This window comes from Myxine glutinosa, chromosome 11 (assembly GCF_964187855.1).
Source record: "Myxine glutinosa chromosome 11, kmMyxGlut1.1, whole genome shotgun sequence".
NCBI classification, from domain to species: domain Eukaryota; kingdom Metazoa; phylum Chordata; class Myxini; order Myxiniformes; family Myxinidae; genus Myxine; species Myxine glutinosa.
This window is the reverse complement of record NC_136271.1, coordinates 136,661,899-136,675,120: the sequence shown is the minus strand read 5'-3', so window position 1 is coordinate 136,675,120 and position 13,222 is coordinate 136,661,899. Positions and strand designations below refer to the sequence as shown.

General features: G+C 43.1%; 1 protein-coding gene across 3 annotated transcripts in view; it reads right to left on the bottom strand.

Moving 5' to 3' along the window:
* Positions 1 to 13,222, bottom strand: part of ASXL2 (ASXL transcriptional regulator 2) — a 121,767-nt gene that overhangs the window by 45,587 nt on the left and 62,958 nt on the right. The gene's annotated exons all lie outside the window — the stretch shown is intronic.

The window sequence follows — 13,222 nt, the reverse complement described above, 5'->3', positions numbered from 1 at the left end:
ATCCTGATATCTATTGCATGATTGTATTTTTACAGGATGATGCCAGAGATCTAATTGAGATTAAACCTACCTATGGGACAAAGTTGTGGATCCGATTGATTTCCACGACAAGGTCTGTGCATATCCGTGTATTTTGCTAAATGTGTACACGACCATTCGCTGATCATGGACACGTGTAAACGTTAAAATCTACCAACTCACTAGAAAAACATTTAGTGCAAAGTAAGTTAAATATTTCTTCAAGATTTATTATGTTACATCAATCAACAACAACCAGTAAATGTAGTAAGTACGTTCCATTTGTCTTGCAGCTTTAACTGACGAAATAATCTGTTGTGAGAAAGAGTAAAGAATAACCTTATTAAGAAAGAATAAAGACGTATACATAAAAAAATATTGAAAGAACTTTTTTTTTAAAGAGGCATCATCGAAGTGTGCTTATTATTATTATACAGTGCTTATCTTGCTAGACTGGCATGCTGAAGAGTTATTACCTTGCGCTTTCGAAGTGACAAGCGTTACGCCTAGGTCCCCCGTCAGGGAAGTGATGTGAGTTGACAAAGTGGAAGATGCAGAAAACATGCTATGATATATTTCGCTCACAAGGTTCAGACATACATGGAGGCGGCCATATTGGATTTTGACGTGGCGACCCAATTTTCAATAGCGTTCTTCCTTATGCCTAGATACACCCACACACCAGATTAGAAGTTGGTACTTCGCTTATTTTTCAAGATATTCCACTCACAAGGTTCAGAGATACATGGCGGCGGCCATCTTGGATTTTGACGTGGCGACCCAATTTTCAATGGCGTTCTTCCTTGTGCCGAGATACACCCACACACCAGATTAGAAGTTAGTAGTTCGTTTATTTTTCAAGATATTTCGCTCACAAGGTTCAGACATATATATATATATGGTGGTGGCCATATTGGATTTTGACGTAGCGACCCAATTTTCAATAGCGTTATTCCTTGTGCCTAGATACACACACACCAGATTAGAAGTTGGCACTTCGCTTATTTTTCAAGATATTCCGCTCACAAGGTTCAGACATACATGCGGTGGCCATTTTGGATTTTGACGTGGCGACCCAATTTTCAATAGGGTTCTTCCTTGTGCCTAGATACACCCACACACCAGATTAGAAGTTGGTACTTCGCTTATTTTTCAAGATATTCCGCTCACAAGGTTCAGACATACATGGCATCAGACATACATGGCGGCGGCCATCTTGGATTTTGACGTGGGTTGCACCCACACACCAAATTTGAATGCGGTCCTTCGCTTAAGCACGCATGCACGTACGCACGCACGGACGGACGGATGGACACACGGGCAGAGGGGAAAACCATAGTCCCCCTTTCGCTCCGCGGTGCGACGGGGGACAAAAAGCAGGGTTAAGCATTCGGTTGCGTCCGTACGTGTGGCGTATCTGCATTTTTAAAATTCATTTTCTCGGTAACCGTTGGTCCGATTGACACGGAATTTTTCCATAGAAGCACCTCCGCCTGTAGAATTTTTTATTCATAACTATGACGTCATAAGTCACGTGGTACGGACACCATCATAGAAAAACGTTACACCTCTATATCTCCGAAACCGCTCAATGGAAAAAATTGAAATAAGGCTCATCATAAAGTACTCCCCATGGGGAACAAGATATGTTAATGATGGTCATCAGTGCCTTCATTATGAGGTCATAATTTGACAAGTACAACGCTTGATCTAATCAGTATGAAAAAATCTTTTTCTCTGCAACAGATAGTCTGATGGACACAAAATTTTGTCCATAGGAGCACCTCTTCCTGTAGAATTTTGCAATGATAATAATGATATCATAGGTCACGTGGTGCAGGCGCCATCTTGGAAAAATCGAAAAACGTTGCACCTCCATGTCTCCAAAACCGCTCCATGGAACAAATTTAAACATGGTGCGTAGTCAAGTACTCCCCATGGGGAATAAGACATGTTAATGATGATGATTTCATCGATACCTTAATTATGATGTCATAATTCGACAAGTACAATGCTTGATCTAATCTATGATTTTTTTTTCTATGCAACGGTTAGTCTGATGGACACAAAATTTTCACCATAGGAGCGCCTCCACCTGTAGAATTTTAGTGATAATTATGACGTCATAGATGATGTGGTACGGGCGCCATCTTGGAAAAACTTCGCACCTCGAAATCTCCGAAACCGCTCCATGGAAAAAATTGAAACGTGACTCATTGTAAAGAACTCTGCAAGTGGCGTTAATGATGACATCATTGGAGCCTTAATTATGACGTCGTAATTCGACAGGTACAATGCTTAGTCTGATCAGTCTGATCAGTTTGAAATTTCTTGAGCGTGATCTTCACAACGATTATATTAGAGAATACAAATTTATGATGTCATCGCTCACGTGGTCTGGCAGCCATATATATTGGATCAAAGAAAGAAAAAAAACCTTCAAAACAGAAGTGTTGGCTCGCACCAAGATGACTGTGCAGGGTAAGTATTCTTTGAATACAACAAAACAACAACAACATGCATTTTAAGGCCATTTTCCCTGCTAGAGCGGCGGTTAGCCTTGCGGTCCCCATGACAATCTTCTCCATCTTGCCCTATTTTCTGCATCTCTCCTTGTTAACCCCCTTGCCCGCATTTCTTCTTCCACCATCTTTAGCCAAGTCTTTCTCGGTCTTCCCCGTCCTCTTCTTCCTGCTACATTCATTTCCATCACTCTTCTCAATCAGTCACTTTCATCCTTCCTCAACACATGACCAAACCATCTCAACCTGTTCCTCTTCACAGCATCAATCGCAGGCTCTATTCCCATCATCTTTCGCAATTCATCATTTGTCTTCCTCTCTCTCAACGATACTCCACACATCCACCGAACCATTCGCATTTCCACCCTTTCCAGCCTTCGTTGCAGCTCTACGTTCATTACCCATGTCTCGCTCCCATAAATCATAACACTTCTCACACATGCAGCACACACCTTTCCCTTCAGCTTCACCGACACAACCTCCTCGTCAGCATGCCACCCAGTTCCCCAAAACTTCTTCCATGCCCATCTCACTCGAACAACCGTTGCCGAGTCTGATCCACCTTCTCCATTCAGCATGTCTCCGAGGTAGCAAAATGTTTTCACACCTTCCAGCTTCATGCCGTCTCCAAGATCCAACTCAACATTTCCTCCATCTGCAGCTCCCTCTGTGCACACCTTACATTTGAATGTAGCTGGCACACTGGATAATGACCCTCTCAGACCACTACATTTTTGATGAACCCACTCAGCGCACATTGTACATTTAATGGAGTTCACTCCGATACCCTTCCTGCACACAGCACATGGCCACTTCCCAGTTCTTTCCACCTCACCACATGCTTTACCACTTGCAATCACCTTCGTCTTTCCCATATTCACCTTCAGACCTTTTGGCTCCATACATTCCTTCCACTTGTTCATCTTTTCCTTCAGTCCATCCATACTTTCCGCAATCAACACCAGATCATCTGCAGACAACAACTCCCACGGTAAACCCTCCTTTATGTTCTGAGCCACCACCTCCATCACAGCTACAAATAGTAGTGGACTTGGTACCGACCCCTGATGCACTCCCACCTTCACCTCAAACTCACCACTGTTCCCGTCCATCATCCTTACAGCTGTGCGCGCTCTTTTGTACATTGCCATCACTACTCTGATCAACCATTCCTCCACTCCTAACTTCCTCAATGCCCATGTCAATACTTCCCGTGGAACCCTATCGAATGCTTTCTCCAGATCAACAAACAACTTCTTCCTCTTCGCCATGTACTTCTCCTGCAACTGCATCACAATAAAGAGCACGTCTGTCGTTCCTCTTCCTGGCATAAATCCAAACTGCATTTCGTTGATCTTCACCTTCTTCCTTATCCTCCTCTCCAACACCCTTTCCAATACCTTCATTCCATGCTCCAATAACTTTATCGCTCGGTATGAGCCACACTCCAGAGGGTCACCTTTCCCCTTGTATAGAGGGACGAAGGTACTCAGTTCCCAATCCACTGGAATGCGGCCTTCTTTCACCACCAGATCACAAATCTCTGTCATTCTCTTCACACCAAAACTTCCTGCTGCCTTCAACATATCTCCCACACCTCCCGTCGGCCCTCCCGCTTTTCTACTCTTCATTGCTTTTATCGCTGCGAAATGAATGATGATGACAAAGACAAATGATGAATTGCGAAAGATGATGGGAATAGAGCCTGTGATTGATGCTGTGAAGAGGCACAGGTTGAGATGGTTTGGTCATGTGTTGAGGAAGGATGAAAGTGACTGGTTGAGAAGAGTGATGGAAATGAATGTAGAAGGAAGTAGAAGACGGGGAAGACCGAGAAAGACTTGGCTAAAGATGGTGGAAGAAGAAATGCGGGCAAGGGGGTTAACAAGGAGAGATGCAGAAAATAGGGCAAAATGGAGAAGATTGTCATGGGGACCGCAAGGCTAACCCCCGCTCTAGCAGGGAAAATGGCCTTTTAAAATGCATGTTGTTGTGTTGTTGTATTGCTTTTATCGCTTCCTCAACTTCCTTCGCAGTTATTTTCTCTGCCGGTCCTAAAACTGGGTTACTCTCTATGTTGCCATCCCATTCATTCTCTGTATTCAACAGCACTTCCATATATCTTTTCCATCTTCCTTTAATTCCATCTGGGTCCACAACGATTTGTCCCACTTCATCCTTCAAGCAACTCACCCCCATCACACCACACCTCTCTTTCGCTATCTGCTTTGCAATCCTGAATACCGCTCTCTGACCCTCTTCGGAATCCAAGCGTTCTCCGAACATTTTCCTACATGCCTCCTGCGCCTTTGCTACCTCTTTCTTTGCAGCCTTCTTGGCTGCCTTATAACTTTCATGCTCTGCTTTTTCTGCTCCCGTACCCTTCGCCTTCTGCCACTCCTTGAACTTCTTCCTCTTCTCGTCAATCCTCTTTCCAACTTCATCATCCCACCACCATGTTTCCGAGTGCCTCGGTGGTCCTTTTGTCCATCCACGTACCTCACCAACGGCTCCCAAGAGACTATCTTTCATTGACATCCAACCACGTTCAAGCTCAACCACATCATCCTCTATCCTACTCAGCCTCTCTTTTAATGCCTCCCTTACTGTCACCTCTTTCAACCTCCACACCTTCATTCTCGATTGGTACTTCACCCGCCGAGCTCTCCTCGCACCTTTCACCCTTATGTCGCAGACAACCAAGTGGTGCTGTGAAACAGCCTCCTCCCCCGGGATCACCTTTGTGTCCCGGAGGTGCCCCCTATCTCGCCTACGCACCATCAGGTAGTCAACGGTTGTGGTCGACCCACCTGACGTGTATGTAACAAGCTTATTATCCTCTTTCTGGAACTGAGTATTACAAATCGACAAATCAGCTCCATCAGCAAACTCCAAAATCCTTTCACCTTCTCCATTTCTCACACCATATCCGTAACCCCCATGAACTCCCTCAAAACCGTCCATACTCCTTCCCACACGTCCATTTAGGTCTCCTCCTACCACAACAACTTCCTCATCTTTCACGTTTTCCATCAGCTTCCCTATCGCACACCAGAACTTGTCCTTCTCTTCATCGCTCCGACCAACCTGCGGAGCATATCCCGAGATGACGTTCACCAAGAGCTTTCCAATCATCATTTTCACCATCATCAACCTATCACTCACTCGAGTCACACTCACCACACTGTCTACAAACTCCTCAGAAAACAGGACACCAACACCATTCACGCCCTCCGGGCACCCTTGCCACACAAACTTGTATTTCTGTCCCTGCCTACCCTTCACCATTCTCACACCACTTCCCTTCCATCTTGTCTCATGCACACAACATATGTCCACTCTTCTTCTAACCAATACTTCCACCACTTCTGATCTCCCTGTCATTGTCCCTACATTCCATGTCCCAAACCTCAGAAACCGATCTCCACTTCGGGCTGTACCCTGCCCATATGTAGTTGTAATTGTCATGGTTCTCTTTTTGAGGCAATGTTTTTATGGCCGGATGCCCTTCCCGACGCCAACCCCCTTAGTCGTCTCTTACGACACGCAGGGATACGGTGTCCCTATTCTCACCAGGGTACACACCGGGTATTCTTTGAATACCATCTAGTTTATTTCATATTACTTTCAGTCTGTTTAAAAGACATCAATTTTTGATTAAAATCAAAGTAACTTAACCCTAAACAGCCAACAATATATCTTTAAACATAAAACAGCACCAACATGTGAATGACCTCTCCAGGCTGACCCCCTCTCCGGACACACTCCCACCCGCAACCTCCGCTCTGCTGGTACCAACCTCCTGCCAACCACAACCCCCCTCCCCCCCTCCCCCCCCCCCCACCCCCCCATCTGGACCAAATTCAGATCCTGGGGGGACAGGGCCTTCTCCATCGCTGCTCCCACCCTCTGGAACTCACTACCTCACACCATCAGAGACTCCTCCTCACTCACCACATTCAAAACATCACTCAAGACCCACATATTCAACACTGCATTCAACATTTAACCCACAGCATTTAACCCCTGACTATCTCTTCTCCTTCCACTTCCTTTTGCTTTGATTATTTACCTATTGATTTTTGTCTTTTTGCACTTGTTTTTTGTACTCTGTCAAAGCGTCTTTGGGCTTCTTGAAAAGCGCTATATAAAATAAATGTATTATTATTATTAATGAAAAAAACGTATATAAATAACATTTGCAGGTGACACATAACAATAAAAAAAATATTTGCAGGTCTTGCCTCTCTTCATCCCACCCAGCACTTGAGGGAACCAATCTGATAGGCTGGTGGCATAACTGCCCCCTGAACGGACAGATGCATGGAGACTGGATTTAGAGGCCGGCTCCTTTTATAGTATGGATTAGCAACGGAATGTGTCCAAATTTACAGATTTTTGCACACATTTATATATTTTTTTCTGTGTTCACCAACACGGTCAAAGCCTTAGTTAATATTGTCTACTCAATTAGTAAGCACTGGGTTATTGAAACGATATAATTCACTCCCTACCTCATCTTTTACATGCATATTTAAAATATAGCACAACTACAGAGTTCAGTGAAGATGATACTCCGCACAGTGTCCAGGTATATACTGTACTTCAATTTTAATAAAATAATGATTTTAAAGATCCAGAAGTTTAGTGCTGCTGAAGCAGTCTTTTACATCATCCTCATACACTGTAATAAGACGACGTTGAATAACAGTTTAGGAGATGGAGGCTTTATTGATCATCATAGAATGCAGTGTCAATGGGAATTGTAAATAGACATATCAGCAGCCTCTTCTTCACCCTGATACTGTACCCTCTCGTATGCCACGCCACATACATTGCATAGTTCTTAGAAGTATTATGAAGGCGATTTGTGTTCAAGTGCTTAAGTGTCAAATTCAATTTAAATAAAGGTTTAAAGAAGTTTAAAGGCATATAAATAAATTGATTCCGGGATTTACTGCCGTTTCACCCAGTGTCTATTACATCACTATCTAACATGTTACATTAGTTATTCGTGCCTGTTGGTTTGTGTCCTTTATAACATCCCTAAAAACAGTATATTTCCTGTCTGGAAGCACTTTCAATTTTGTTTGACTGTCAGGTAGACAGAGTAAAAACATTATCTCACTCCTCTCTGTGCATGTTGCGGTCGGGACAAATTCAAAGGCAAAGTACGGCAAAATGTTGAACTTGTCTTCCTATGCACGTTTCGATTCTTGTCCAAAATATAACATTCAATTTTAATAAGTTTTTCCTAAATTATAAACTGATTGCATGGGCCGGGAGCCGAAGGCAAACAAACAATGCGGAAATGTTGAATGCTAAAGCATGGAACCAATAAATTCCACATTCCTGTGCCACCTGTAGTCGAACATCAAGCATGGACAGCAGGTTCGTGAAGGACTTGCATGAAAAACGTACCTGTTTGAAAGGTTCGATACCCAGTCAATGGTGAATCTGCATATGGTGAATCCGTGATCGTCACGGTTAGAAAGTAGAAACCCTCACGGCATTTCCTCATTCATTTGAACGCAATATCTCTATTTTCATTCCAAACAGCATATCTCCAATCACAAATTAAATAGCATCGATATAAAAAATAAATGTTCACGAACACTCATGACATAACAAAAAATATTTAAATCCATGCTGATGTTACATCCGGATATGGAGTAGTTCTGTACGGTTGGAAATTCAAAATCACAATTGTATTCACTCAATTCCAAATGTCATTCCAATCATAAATTGATACAACTAGCAACGGTACCCGCCCTATGGGCGGGGCTTCAATTGGGAGGCCCAAATGAAAAGGCTAAATATCAGAAATTGAAGGCTTTTTTTTTCTTTTAAACGATTTATATAAACATCGGTTAAATCTCGATCGGTGCAGCCGTTTGTGCGGCACCCGGGTAAATAACGTCAAGCGGGAGCAAGTATCAGCAGGATGTGGCAGTGTGGGAGTCCACGTTTCTGATCCTCCTTCATGCCGAAGTAGCCCACCACTTCTCCAAGCATTCCGCTCTTCAGATCCGCCATGACAGATTTAAGCTTGATACTGAAGACGCGTGCAGTTAGTCCTCCCGATGTCGTATGTACTCCCGATACGTGTTTCCTTCATTGTAAAAACTTCCAAATCAACAGTTAAAAGGATTTTGAGCCGATAGCTGTTACGGCCTTGGCAAGATCGATGGAGACAGCGATCTGTTAGTGTATTCACCACCCAAATAGCGATGTGGAATTCTCTCATGTGGAGATTAAACTAATCGTGTTCACAATCGCTATGTCGTATGTCCTCCCGATACGTGTTTCCTTCAGTTGAAATGGGTTAGAATTCTCTCAAGCAGGGATTCAACCCGTGTCCTTATAAAAGGTCTTTGTCCTAGGTCACCGAGTTCGATCGGTGCAGCCGTGCAGCGATCGGTGCAGCCGTGCAGCGATCGGTGCAGCCATTTGTGCGGCACCCGGGAAAACAACATCGTCACAATGAGAACAATGAACGTTATGCGAACGCGAATGTTATGCGTGAGTCCAAACCTGAGAATGCTCGAGACTAAAGCTGAAATTGGGAAAACTAAATAGCCTATTTTACTCCTGGAGATCCCAGGATTATCCACCCAAAATATCGTTGAGATCGGTTCAGCAGTTTTTACGGTACCTTCGAACAGACAGACGGATGGACATTTGGTGAATTATAGTAAGATAACACAATACTGTGTTAAATGACGATTGTATTGAGATATAATCAAACCAGCTCATTGCTGTCATCTGTCCACTTCTGGATTCAGGGCAGGTTCGTATCGAGTCGATTTCAAAATCGTAATTTAATTGAGGAATTTATTAAATTTCCTACTTCTTCTGTTTAATAATATGGATCTGTTTAATAATATGAATAATTTTCCACTTCTGTTTAATAATACGGATAAGCCAGACAGACGGGTGGACATTAACCAAATTGTTTAACCCTGCTCTTTGCTTCGCGTGCACGGGGTAATTACTGTGCGTGAAATAATGTGATGCGTCTGCACTTTTTCCACCTTTTTTCTTTGTCATTTTCTCTTTCCCATGTCTGATTGTTTTCAGTGATTAATTAAGAATTGTATCAGGGACAAAATCTACAAGCTTGCTTTTTATTAGATTCCTCTGCATGATAATGTATGAAATGAATTGTGTAACGATTTGTATCTGTTTTTGTGTATGACTTGCTAGCATTATTTGACCTTTTCTTTTTCATCACCTTTCTTCACTGTTTAACATGAAAACATTATTTTACCATTTGTTTGAAATAAGGAAAATAAACTACAACTCCTGTATACCAAAAAAATAAAAACCAATATACAGCAATTGCTTGTGCAGACAAGCAATCGCACAAATGGACACCCTGGCAATGGCAGTAAGTCCTTCCATTTTCAAGAGGGAAAAATAACATGAAGTGTAGTTTAGCTTGAAAATTACATCCTCAGATACTTCTTACAGATGCTTTTCATTAAAGTACAAAAATAACAGCTAGCTCGAATCTTCCTGGTAACTCTGTTTTGGCTAATGAAGATGTCACCCACAAAAAATGCTCTTCCCAAGAGTTGTTTCATGGCAACAAGATCAACATAGTCTGATTTATCGCATTCAAGTTTTTAAATATTTCATCAACTTAAAAGCAAGCATTAGATTAAAAGCTCAAAATCAAGTCACAATGCCCCTCGTCAGCCTTACGACAATGAACAATCAACAATACAAGACAGGAGGTTATTTTGACCAAAGTCAAAGGTAATGAGGTCAATATTATCACACATTTAAGTAGCGTTTGGATGAGATATTACGAGCCAAAGTTCAAAGGTCAATTTGACTACAGTTTCACTCACAAAAATATGGGTTCCATAGGACTGTTGAAGACATGCACTTACACCACCTACCCCCCACCCTCCCTCCACTTGCCCTCTGTGGGAAACTGAAAGACAGATGCCATCTTTTTTTTCCAGCATTTCAGTATCAAAATTCAGCATCAGGAACAATTTCAGGAAAATTGTGCCGTGTCATCCCAGCATCGTGAGCGATCTCAGCATTAAATCGTTTTTGGTATAGACTATTCATTTAGCTTTACAAAGCTGAACCTTCCATGCGTAACCAAATTAGACATACTGTTGCGGTTTTTAGAACCTTCACACTTGTAAAATAATAAGCCTTGTAAATAATTCCCTGTAAATATCCCCCTTTGTAAAGGTTGCACCCTAGTTAGGCCATGTACAACACGTAGGACACCGCAGAAACCTCTCTAGTTATTTCATTAGTCTATGTTTCAGTTAAGGATCTGTTCCCAATAGTTTGAATCTGCGTTGTATTAATAAAATAACATAGGCCCCGAAAGCATCCCCATTCAAGCATCGGCGGCGACGTTTTCCTTTGGAAAGCCGCCATTGAACACACGGTCAGTTTGGAGAAGAAGGGGGAGGAGCCCAGGAACCAAGGCGTGGCTCCATCAGCGTGTCCTCGCGACCAATCAGGGCCAAGTGATATTCACCGGTAGGCGTGCCCAAGAGTACACGTATTGATTTGTACCAACGTCATATAAATGCCGTGGCGTACTACTTTTGGCAGACGAGAGACGGGGGAGAGGAGGCAGATGACCGAAGAAGCGTGGTTGCGAGAGGAGACGGGGAGTTGAACTTTGAGAGCTGCTACGAGCTGAGGCAAGCTGCCCAAGGACACCTGCTGTTTATCAGAGTCCAGAACACTGTCAACCTCCCTCCCCGATATACGAATCCCCTTTTGATAAGGTCCGATCGCGGTTCAGCGCTACGACCAGTGCCGCCTGCCGGGCGCCGTGAACCAAAGCCTGGGGAAAGATCGGAGCCACGCGGTGCCCTGCATTGGACCTTCCCTGCCTGCCATCCATTCCCTCTAAGTGTGAGTCTGTTTGTGTTGTCTTGGGAGTGTTAAATAAGACTGTATAAGGCTGCCCTGTATTACTGCTTCTTCCTCTTCAACTGTACATTACCTTTCATCTCCTCTTCTGGTATTGTATAATAAATTCTGTGTTCTTCCTTTCACTTTGGTTTCTTCTCCATTCGATCGCCTTAGTCTGTTTCCTTCAATTGAATATACGTGGCACGATTTGGCTAACACTCAGGATCGGGTTAGTGTTTGCTAATGGCTCGGATTTTGGACTGCTAACCGCTCGGCAAACTCCATCTTGTCCGGGTCCGAGCAGGGAATTATATCCCTGCTTTGCGGAGGGATTGGCAAAGGTATTTGGGAACCCATTGACCAATCACCCTGGCCAATCTCGCCCGCAAAGGAGCGTTATAGTTTCCAGGAACGGAGACGGCCAGCTTAAAGGACAAGGTGACTAACCCCCCCCCCCCCCCCCCCACTCTTGGTAACGGGAGTGCCGCTCCGAATCCGTAACAATACTTTAAAACAAGGAGAATAATCACAACTACAGAGCTCATCATTGCAAAATGAATGAGCAAGTAACGTGCCACAAATGGCTTTCATAATATAATGCTTTCACATTTTAAATAGAACGCTGACATTTGAAACATCTTCATTTCAGAAGCACAAACTAAATTTGCAGAGGTGCTAGGGATAAAATGTAAAATCAGGCATCTCTGTGGCATATATACAAAATGTGGCACAAGCTGTCTGAGACCTTCAGGTGGTCAAACGTATGTCCTTTGGAAAGAAATCGTGGGGTTTGAGAGTTTCGATGATTACACAGCACATGGGATTTGAATTTAGGTCATTACACATGAAGTGAGTCCTCAGATGGCAACAACAACCAGGTCAACCCAATTCAAATGATCCGAAATGAACAACTTGGAACTCTTTGAAATGTCAATTTTTATTACATCCGATACCACAAAGAGAATTCGCTCCGAATATTGTGCAGCATTTGGCTTCTGGTTGTGTCATTTCTGGGGGTTGTGTGCTTCAAATGTAGTGCCCCTGCAGATTAGGGCAGGAGTTCTGGTACTTTTTCAGTGTGCTGGTGATAACTCGCATACACTGGGAGAGGTTTTAAAAAGTAAAGGCCAGTCAAAGAACGACGAGAGAGAGGTCTCCTGTGTACTCAAATCTGTGACGATACACAACACAAATGTGACAAGGAATCAAGTTCAATCATCGGTTACACTAAAGCTGAATGCAAATTTTTGCCTTCCTCCTCCTCAATGTTCCTGAGATTTTTATTATCTCCGCCACGAAAGGTGGGTGGAGGTTATGTTTTCACACCTGTCTGTCTGTTTGTGAACAAGATATCTCAAAAAGTTGTGGAAGGATTCGGATGAAATTTGGCAGAGAAGTAGCGTATGTGACAAGGACAACATTATTCGATTTTGGTGAAGTTCCAGATTCGGATCCGGCTACTACAATTATTAAAGTGATTCTTCACCATTGAGAGATAGGGGCTAAAACCAATACATAGCACGATATCTCAAAAAGTTATGGACAGATTGGATGAAACTTGGTGGACAGATTGGGTGTGTGACAAGACCGAATAGATTCGATTTTGGGGAAGATCTGAACATGGATTCGGATACAAGGATTATTTAATTTTTGAAGTGATTCTTCACCATTGAGAGACTGGGCGAAAAGCGATAAACAACATATTTTTTAAAGTTGTGGACGAGTTGGTTAGGTCACAAGAACAAGCCGATTCGATTTTGGTTCAGGTCCAAATCCAGATTCGG